The 11167-nt window shown below is 35.8% G+C and overlaps 1 protein-coding gene across 2 annotated transcripts in view; it reads left to right on the top strand.

Moving 5' to 3' along the window:
- Positions 1 to 11167, top strand: part of SIK2 (salt inducible kinase 2) — a 135777-nt gene that overhangs the window by 42031 nt on the left and 82579 nt on the right. The window lies entirely within an intron of this gene.

Raw genomic sequence — 11167 nt, 5'->3', positions numbered from 1 at the left:
TCATATTTCTTGAATACAAGAATCAGGACTGCACTTTTAACAAACTTCTCAGTGCGATTCTTATGAACACTAAAGTATAAGAACCACTGTACTATACTATATGGCTATATAGTTTGGGTAAAGACAAATAATAAACTCTGATGGGTAGCAGGATGAAAAATATTCCTGATATTAGGAGTGATGCTTATGAAATCATGGAAGTATGAATAGTTCTTATGGACTGGTAATATTGGAAAACTTAGGTGGTAATGTAGAGGACTTGGAGGACTCTGAAGTATAAATGAAAGACTAGGACAGAAGTTTAGAAAAGAAGGAAGTTCCCAGTAGATTGAACAGAGTTAGGTACTAATTTATCCTGCTTCATTAATATCTTACTCACATCTGTGTATCAAAATGCTGAAACATTTTATTTTCTCTGTCTCTTGCTTTCCTTAAACTGGACATTGAGACTGGACATTCTCTTTATTTGTAGTTGTGTTCCCATCTCTTAGCCTAGTCCTTAATACATACCCTTAATAAATGTCAAAATATCTCAAAAAAAAACCTCTTGGAAGGCCCAAACTGGGCTGGAGTCCTTTCTTGGGCCAACTTTTAACAATTTGGGAGCCTCAAGCATCACCTTTCTGCCTCAGCCCTCAATCCAAGTAGGAGCTTCAAACTCTGATTTGGCTTCCATGACCCAACCATTGAAGTTTAACCCAGCCTGAAATTCTTAGTCTTTCCAGCCCCAGGGAAATTTCCAGGAAGACACAGCAGGCTCTCTTCCCTCCTGCTCAGTAATCGTGATAGAATGCTCAGGAACTTGACCCTCATTCCTGGGTCCAACTACCCTTCCCCTACCCCAAGAGCAGGACAGACGGGAAACCATCCAACAATAGAGGTAATAGGAAGAGACATTGTAACTTCATCTCAGAAAAGACAATTTAGAGATCTTTTAGACATAGTGTATATTATAAAAATAACTTTAGACTTGAATTTAAATATTATCATTTTTTAATCATTCTGGAAACTATATAGTGAGTAGCCTTTCATTGTTCCTTCTCAACTCAGAAATGCTTAAAAACTTGTCCCTCAGCCCTGGTACCATCCTTCCTCTGCACTAGAAAAATTGTTCCCACTGCAGGAGATAAAAAAAAATCCAACCAGAAGGGCAATAAGAAAGGATATTGGCATTTTCTGAAAAGGGCTTCTAACACTGGTCTAATGAAAGTTTGTCTTCTTCACAGGGTGGAGATCAGATCGGATACAGACATAAATGTGCATATTGCCTTAAACAGAAGGTTTCTAAGAACTTAAAACAGTGAGGAATTGTCAGTTTTACCAACATATTTATGCCAAAGAATCATATCAGAAAGTAGATTTGATCCAATTTCAGTGCCAGTACCAAAATGTGCCACTGGTAATTTTAGGATCATTGTGGGGCAAGCTGGGATGTTTCTGAAATATGAGTTCTCTTTTTCCCTTCTCATGTCTGTCTTTCTTCCCCTTGTATGTCATCTGCAATTTACAACTTAGCTGTATAAATTGAACGCCCTTCTGATTTCATTTTGCTTTATTCCATTTTATTAATTAGCTATATACTTTGGCACCTGCATGTGTGTTTTAGAATTCTACAGCCAATTATAAGATGGGATGCATTGTTAAGAATTTGAAACAAAAAACTTTGGGAAAGTAAAAATAAAAATTAAGTAAAATATGATTGTGATCAAGTATATGTTAGTAAATATTTTTTGCTCCATAACGATCTTAATATTCCCTGGTAAAGGACTTTCTGCTCTGTTATTTTAGTGTGTGGTGTTTTTTGTTTGTTTTTTTGTTTTTGTTTTTTTGTACAAAATAAGCTTGTTTAAAGGGGAGAAAAAACTCAGAGGCTCCAATGATGGGGCAAATCCTTATGGAAAAAGAAAAAGAAAAAGAAACCTAGATGTCAGGATTAGAGTAGCTAATTTCCTTTTCTCTTCTAAACACTATTTCATTTGCTTGTTGAAATCTATAATTGTTCTATGATCTCCTATGCTGCAGGTTTTTACTCATTGCAATATAAGATGCTCTAAGATTTGAATCATTATTATTCAAATAGTGTTTGGCCATTGTTGTCTTGTTTAGCTAAAGTAGGTATTGTGTACCTGCCTCTTTTCTTTACTTATTTTTTTTACTTAGTTGTATGATTTTGTCACTTGATAGTCTTTATAGTTATATCTATTCAAAATCTAATTACAAATTATTTTAAAGGTAAACTCTTTAATATTGTGCTATGTTGAGTTGGCATAAAGTAACTTTTTTACATGTTGTTTTACAATTCTAAGACAAGTATCTCAAGTAGCTTTCAAATTTGTACATGTTTTTGCTTGTCATTGCCTCTTCTCCATAGTTTTATCCATGTTTCACTAAACGTGTCCATCTGTTGTGTCTTATTAAGAATCTGCACACCCATCAGCTTCACACTTTTAGAGGAGTATAGTACAAAAGCTTCATGGGGAATATGACTTTATATTTTACATGAGGTGAAATCTCCCTCTTCAGGTAAGGACTTTTTCACTGCAGATGCAAGCCCTTTAGAAGATAGTTATGAGTATGAAATCTGATTTCCAAATATAGATTCCTTTGAGAGAAAATTTACTCACAATACTTAAAATATTACTCTGTAGGGCAGCAGTTTATCAGATCTTTCATATATAAGTATGTATATTTAGACTATATGAGAAATTATATGTGGGACAAAAGCTTTTAAAGATTTTTTACTTAAACATTTAAATTTTAGAATTTAAGAATTCTAGAATTTTATAATTTTTTTCTTCTTTTTCACCTTACCTACTAGTAAAGTCTGACATTTTAAACTTTTTTTATGTAGGTCAGGAGATATTAGTAATTTTTTATTTCTATTTTTTATATTAACTACTGCTTACAATCTATGTGGGTAATCTGCTTTTTTGACTGTGTATACAGAGACTTTTTTTGATGATGATAATGATAGTGGTGATAGATGTTACTGAGAGAACAATGGCCTGAAAATACCTCTCTTGAGTCCCTCATGCCAGGTAGGTTAAGCAGAAGTTACCTCTCTGTGGTCTCATAATGGCTTGTACACATCTCTCAATGCTATTCTTGCCATTTTATAATTACATGCTCCTAAGCCTGTCTCCCCTACTAAAGGAGAGTGAGCTCCTTGGAGGCAAAAAGAAAGTTTTTTATTTATGCTTATATTTTCAGTACCTAGCAGAGTATGTAGCCCATAGCATATTGCAAATACTTTGTAAATGTTTATTAAGGAATTGAGAGAATTGAGTCTCTAACATTAATGATTATTATTTTGAACTCAGATTGTGCTTCTGTGAACAGAGATACAACCAGAAACATTTATATTGCTTTTAACTATTTCTCTGTTATCAATAGTTCAAATTATTCATTTTTTGGAGAATGTATTATTTTTCAATTTACCAAGAAGTTTTAATACCCTAAATGCTTTTACGTGCAGATAATTTTGCTCAGTATAGTCAAATGCTAATAGGCCTTAACATAAGGGTACTGTATCCTGGTTGTTATATGACTTCAAGTGAGTTTGCTACCTGTTCTCCAAATGTACAACTCACCAGTTTTTATTTACCATTCAACAAGGGCAGTTGCCATGGTAATTGTCTCCATTTAAAAACATTTTTTTTTAGAGAAACTCAAAATGGGAAGAAACAGGGACACATTATTTATAATGCAAAATAACACATTTAGTTTGTTTCTGAAATGCATTTGTTAACATTTTTGAAATGTCTAATCTGAGATTTCGTTTTGTGTTATGCCTTACACATAACATGTGATCTTTACTGTTACTGATTCTGGCATTGCAAATAAAATAATTATGCTAAGAAACTCTGACTTGCGTTGCTAATGAGGTAGTAGCCCAATTCAATTCTCATAGAATTTCCTACCTAACTTTTCTCAGAAGCTTCTGTTTCTCATTCAGTGTGACATTATTATACATTTTAATTGTGCTTTTATACTTTAAACTAGATTTGGCTGACTCAGATTCTCTTTTTGAGAGAAATACAAACCCTTTATAAGGCCCTTCCTATTACCATATTTTTAGGACTATAAGACGCACCAGGCCATAAGATGCACCTAGGTTTTAGAGGAGGAAAATAGGAAAAAAAAATTTTGAAGCAAAAAATGTGGTAAAATATTTAATAACCTGTCACCCCATTCCTCCGCTGCCGTGCCCCACCCCACAGCAAGCCAGGTAAGCTACATTCAGACTATAAGATGTACCCCCATTTTCCTCCTGAATAGGGGGGTGTCTTATAGTCCAAAAAATATGGTATGTTACCTAAAGATAGAAAGGGAAACTTCATTGTCCCTTTTGTTTTGTAATAGCCTAAGAATAAATTTAGCCAAATATTTATTGAGCATCTGTTACTTGTAAGTCACTATTCTTTATGCTGTGGACTAAAAGTGGAGTAAGATGTGGTTTTCTGCTTTCAAGTCTGTTGGACTCATGAGACATATTCATATAACAATAACAAAGCTTAAAGAGCAGGGCAGGAATTTTTTTTTTTTTTTTAATGAGATGGCTTTAGAGTTGGAACTGAAGGACCTATTGAAAGGATCTGGTCTCTGGCAGATACCTATGGATAGTGCTAGGTTTGCTGCTGATCTTGCTGAAAAACTGATTTTGGCAACATTCTATCTTTCTGTTTTGGTAAAGTGGTCCTTAAAGTGATTTAGCATATATCTGTTCTGATCATTCATATACTGCTCTTATTAATTAGAATATGCAGCTATTTCTAAAAAGCTGTTACTCCTTTGTGCTATGTACAAGGGTGGAAGAAAATTTAGTTGCAGATGAAGGTAACTGCAGGAGCTGAAGTACAGAATTAGAAAATGATGAGGTTTATGTGGAGAACAGAGCAGTTCAGCTTGACTGAAGCAAATAAGGGAAGAAGGTTGATTGGCAGGAGGAGATGGTAATTGGAAGAGATAGTAAGGGTGTAAAAGATGGTTTAAAATGATATATTATGAAGATTCTGCACGCTAACTTAGCTAAGGGGTAATATGGGCTTAATGCCAGAAACATGAAAGAGCAATTGAGAATTTTTAAGTAGGAATAACATATTCAGAGTTCTGATTTACAATGATTAATTCATATTGGACTTGGGAGATCCCAGAGCCATGCTGATTAACTTGACAATTATTACAGTACCCCAAGTGAAAATGTACTCAGGACTAATGTGGGGTAATATTAGCTGGACTCAATTTGGGGAATGGAGGAGGAGAGAATGGAAGAGGCACCAGATGGGAGAGAAGTTGCAGCAAGAAAATGTCAAGGCTTGGCATTCTTTTCCAAAAACATAAGAATAAATGAAAGGTAAAAATGTGTCAAAAAAGGATTTGAAAGCCTAATGCGGGACTTGTATAGAACGTCTCTGACACTTGGGATGATTTGTTTTTTCTTAGTAGCCAATTTGTTTGCTACTGATTACATATTATTTTGTTCACTTTTTATATTTACTTTATAACCTCATTTGTTAAATTTTACTATCATTAGAGCCATTCTTTCACCCCTTATTTGTTGTTTTTGACCTTTTTAGCAGTCTGATTTTACTTTCCCCTTTCCATCTACTCTCATGTGTCCTGAGACAGGGCTTGTTGAGTAACAGAGAACACACTCAAGCCTAACTCCTGTGAAGGGGAATGAGTTTAAGGCTATAGAGATATCTCATGGAAATAGTGGGGTAAGAAAACTTTAGCTAGGCATCATGAAATGTCTGGAAAGTTAAAAAGAATGTCTTTTTCTTAAAGGAACAGCCATGTTCTTTCTAATGGGTTCTTCTTGCTTCACATCTTTCTATCCCTGTTCTCTCCTCTAGCTGGCTTCCTTTGTCTGTGTATTCTTTTTTATACTGCTTCATACAAGTTCTATGTTTTGTCTTATCTTGTTTTTTATAATCCTCACCTGAAGATATGTTTATTGATTTTAGAGAGAGAGGAAGGGAGAGAAGGAGGGAGGGAGAGAGAAAGTGAGAGAAAGAAACATTAATGTGATAAGAGAAACTTTGGTTGCCTCCCATACAGGCCCAAACGGGGATTGAACCCATACCTAGGTATGTCCCCTGACTGGGGATCAAACCCACAACCTTTTAGTTTATGGGTTGACACTTCAACCAACTGAGCCACTCAACCAGGGCGAGTTCCATGTTTCCATACATTCATTCAGTTCAGTTCCTCACAACTGAACAACAGTTTCCCTGTTTGTCTCTCAGCCCTAGTGTTTCCCAAGGGGAGTCTGATTCACCCAACTCATTCAATACAAGTCATTGTATCATTTCTGATACTATGTAATAAATTACATAGTCTTTCAGCTACAAGTAATAAAAACCTGACTCAGGTTGAAGAAAAATAAGGAAATGTAGTATCTCCTATAGCAGGAAGTCAGAAGGGCATCCTTTAGAGTTGATTGGTTGGAAGCTCAATACTACCATCAAAAACCTGGGCTCTTTGCATTTCTTCACTCTACCATCCTCAAGATTGGCTTTATCCTTTATAACATGGCTACAGCCATTTATTTCTTTCTTCCTGTGGCATTTTCATAGGAGTGAGAAAAATTTTCTTAAACATCTATTCTGGAAATTACTAGATTTCCCCTCATGTTTCATTGGCCAGATTTGCAGTTAGAGATTTCTTTGGGTTAATAAACTAAACTTTGTTGGTAAGGAGGAGAAGCCATGAGAATATGTCATTCCAACATACTTCACTGGTGAAGAGGATGGGGTTACACAGAGATGAAATCAGGCTCATTTCTGGAGCTGGGATGGAAGGCATTTTCCTCTGTGGTCAATTATGTCTTCTATCTGGAGGGTGGAAAGGAATGACAGTCTATTGATAGGGACCCAGAAAAGTCCTGCTATTCAAAGATACATGGCCACATATATCAGTGTATAAGCTCTTCCTTTAAAATGATAAGTACTGTGGGAATTTTACCTGAAGAAACTCAAAGTTCTATCAGGATGAAAGACAGTTTACTACAGTTATCTTTGGACCAGGTATGTGCCCCTTTCCCAGATAGCTATGACCTGGAAAGGGAGGTATAGCATATAGTATATTATGGACACACTATAAAACAAAAGCTATTTTGTACAATGAGTGAGGACTCTCCCAAAGGGGCATGACAGTTATATATACTGAAGTATAAATGGTTTATGCCTCTTTTGGATCATTTTCTGAGTTCTTATAGACACAGGTCTTCCTCAGAGATTTTCAGTAGTAAATATATTGATTTCGGTGAAACAGTATTTCCTACTATTGCCATTAAAAACCTTCAGTATTCAGTCACATTAAATTTTTGCAAAGTTTGGAATGTAAGTTAGAAAAAGTCCCTTGTGCACAATGAGCATACCATGTAAGATTATAGTATCAGTAAAGCATTCTTTCCAAACCTGACCCTAAGAGATTTAATATCCAAGCTGCATTATCTAATATGGTCTTCAGGATTAATTTCCTGTAAAGAGTATCTACTTTGTATAGCCTGAATCTTCTTGAATTTTCACAAACTAGTTGCTAAGGTGAATCTGAAAATTCTAAGTATCCTCTGTGATACTCTCTCTTTGCTTGGTACAGTATGTCAACAAAAGATTGAAACTATAGCCTATGATTGTTGAAAAACAAGACTATTTATGGACCAGAAGGAAAACTAAAGTAGGTTAGAAACCCAGAAGGCTCTTCTTGTCAAAGATATATACCAATACATATACCTGCAGTTTAGGAATGAGGGAGTAGTTTTTGCTTAATAAGCTCTATTGGTAAGAAAGAGAACCCACAGAGTATGGAAGAGGGAAGTGGAAAGGAAACAGGAAGGGTGCCAAAGACATGTATACTCTTTCATTTTTAATACCTAGAGCCCTCGTGGCCACTGTTGGAAAATGGTCTTAGATACCTCTACAGACCAGTATTTCCTGCAGTGTGTTTCACAGAAGCTAAATCCTTGACCTCCTTGAGAAAGGATTCATTTTATAGATGCGAACAATGGAAAATATTAAATTCTTCTCCAGGAGATTTACACTACACCTTTATAAATTAAAGATTGAGAAGGTCTGTGGTAAAATAAGACAAATTTCTCTATTCCTGTAGTTTCCAAACTTTCTTTTTTTTATTCAGTTTTTTATTTATTTTTTTTATTTTAATCATTGTTCAAGTACAGTTTTCTCCCCCCTACTCCCATTCCAGCCCACCCACCCAACCCTCCCCCCTTCCCCCCCATTACCCCCCACCCCTAGTTTTTGTCCATGTGTCCTCCGAATTTGTTCCGGTAAACCCTACCCATTCCCCCCTGAAATTCCCTCTTCTCTCCCCTCTGGTCACTGTCAGACTATCCCCTATTTCAGTGTCTTTGGTTATATTTTGCTAGTTTTTTGTTTTGTTTTGTTGTTTAGATTCCTGTTAAAGGTGATATCCTGTGGTATTTGTCTTTCACTGCCTGGCTTGTTTCGCTTAGCATAATGCTTTCCAGCTCCATCCATGCTGTTGCAAAGGGTAGGAGCTCCTTCTTTCTTTCTGCTGCATAGAATTCCATTGTGTAAATGTACCATAGTTTTTTGATCCATTCATTTACTGATGGGCATCTAGGTTGCTTCCAGCACCTAGCTATTGTAAATTGTGCTGCTATGAACATTGGGATGCATAGGTTCTTTTGAATTGGTGTTTTAGTATTCTTAGGATATAGTACCAGCAGTGGAATTGCCAGGTCAAAAGGCAGATCCATTTTTAGTTTTCTGAGGAAGTTCCAAACTGCTTTCCATAGTGGTTGTACCAGTCTGCAGTCCCACCAACAGTGCACTAGGGACCCCCTTTCTCCACAGCCTTTCCAACACTTGTTGTTTGTTGCTTTGTTTATGATGGCCATTCTGACTGGTGTGAAGTGGTATCTCATTGTGGCTTTAATCTGCATCTCTCTGATGGCTAGCAATATTGAGCATCGTTTCATGTGTCTTTGGATTTTCTGTATGTCCTCCTTGGAGAAGTGTCTGTTCAAGTCCTTTGCCCATTTTTTAATTATGTTACTTGTCTTCTAGGAGTTGAGTCGTGTAAGTTCTTTATATATTTTGGAGAATAAACTCTTGTCTGAGGTATCATTGGCAAATATGTTTTCCCATACAGTTGGTTCTCTTTTTATTTTGATACTGTTTTCTTTAGCTGTGCAAAAGCTTTTAATTTTGATGAGGTCCCATTTGTTTATTCTTTCCTTTATGTCCCTTGCTCTAGGAGACAAGTCAGTAAAAAAGTTTCTGCATGAAATATCTGAGATTTTCCTACCTACGTTCTCTTCTAGGACTTTAATGGTGTCACGCTTTATATTTAAGTTTTTTATCCACCTCAAATCTATTTTTGTATAAGGTGTAAGTTGGTGCTCGAGTTTCATTTTTTTGCACGTAGCTGTCCAGTTCTCCCAACACCATTTGTTGAAGAGGCTATTTTTATTCCAGTTTATGTTGCTGCTTCCTTTGTCAAATATTAATTGACCATAGAGGCTTGGGTTTATTTCTGGGCTCCCTGTTCTGTTCCATTGGTCCATGTGCCTGTTTTTATGCCAGTACCAGGCTGTTTTGATTACAGTGGCCTTGTAATATAGTTTAGTGTCAGGTATTGTGATCCCTCCTACTTTACTCTTCTTTCTCAAAATTGCAGCAGCTATTCGGGGTCATTTATGGTTCCATATAAATTGTTGAAGTGTTTGTTCTATGTCTGTGAAATATGCCATTGGTATTTTAATAGGTATTGCATTGAATGTGTAAATTGCTTTGGGTAGTATGGACATTTTGATGATATTAATTCTTCCAATCCATGAACACGGTATATGTTTTCATTTGTTTGTGTCTTCCTTGATTTCTTTCCTGAGTGTTATGTAGTTTTCTGAATACAGGTCTTTACCTCTTTGGTTAGGTTTATTCCTAGGTATTTTATTTTTCTTTTTGCTATTTCAAATGGGATTTTTTTCTTGATTTCTGCTTCTGCTGTTTCATTGTTGGTGTACAGAAATGCCTTTGATTTCTGGATATTGACTTTGTATCCCGGTGTTTTGCCAAATTCATTTATTAGGTCAAGCAGTTTTTTGGTGGAGTCTATAGGATTTTCTATGTACACTATCATGTCATCTGCGAACAGTGACAGTTTTGTTTCCTCCTTTCCTATTTGGATTCCTTTTATTTCTTTTTCTTGTCTGATTGCTGTGGCTAGAACTTCCAGTACTATATTGAATAGAAGTGGTGAAAGTGGGCATCCTTGTCTTGTTCCTGTTCTTAGTGGAAAAGATTTTAATTTTTGCCCATTGAGTATAATGTTGGCTGTAGGTTTCTCATATATGGCCTTTATTATGTTGAGGAATGCACCCTCTATTCCCACTTTGCCCAGTGTTTTTTATCATGAATGGGTGCTGTACCTTATCAAATGCTTTTTCTGCATGTATTGATATGATCATGTGGTTTTTGTCTTTGCTTTTGTTTATGTGATGTATTACATTTACTGATTTGTGAATATTGTACCATCCTTGCATACCTGGAATGAATCCCACTTGGTCATGGTATATGATCTTTTTAATGTACTGTTGGATGAGGTTTGCCAGTATCTTGTTGAGGATTTTAGCGTCAATGTTCATCAGCGGTATTGGCCTATAGTTTTCTTTCTTTGTTGTGTCTTTATCTGGTTTTGGAATTAAGATGATGTTGGCCTCATAAAAAGAGTTTGGGAGTCTTCCATCTTTTTGGATTTTTTGAAATAGTCTGTGAAGGATAGGTGTTAGTTCTTCCTTAAATGCTTTGTAGAATTCTCCTGTGAAACCATCTGGTCCAGGGCTTTTGTGTGTTGGGAGTTTTTTTATTACTGCTTCAATTTCTTTTGCTGTTATTGGTTTGTTCAGGCTTTCTGCTTCCATTTTATTGAGTTTTGGAAGATTATATTTTTCTAGAAATTTGTCCATTTCATCTAGGTTTTCAAATTTCTTGGCATACAGCTCTTTGTAGTAATTTGTTACAATCCTTTGTATTTCTGTGGTATCTGTTGTAATCTCTCCTCTTTCATTTCTGATTGTGTTTATTTGGGTTTTCTCTCTTTTTTTCTTGATGAGTCTGCTTAAAGGCTTGTCGATTTTGTTTATCTTTTCAAAGAACCAACTCTTGGATTCATTGATCTT

This window comes from Phyllostomus discolor, chromosome 6 (genome assembly GCF_004126475.2).
Source record: "Phyllostomus discolor isolate MPI-MPIP mPhyDis1 chromosome 6, mPhyDis1.pri.v3, whole genome shotgun sequence".
In the NCBI taxonomy this organism is placed as follows: domain Eukaryota; kingdom Metazoa; phylum Chordata; class Mammalia; order Chiroptera; family Phyllostomidae; genus Phyllostomus; species Phyllostomus discolor.
This window is presented reverse-complemented; position numbering and strand designations above follow the sequence as displayed.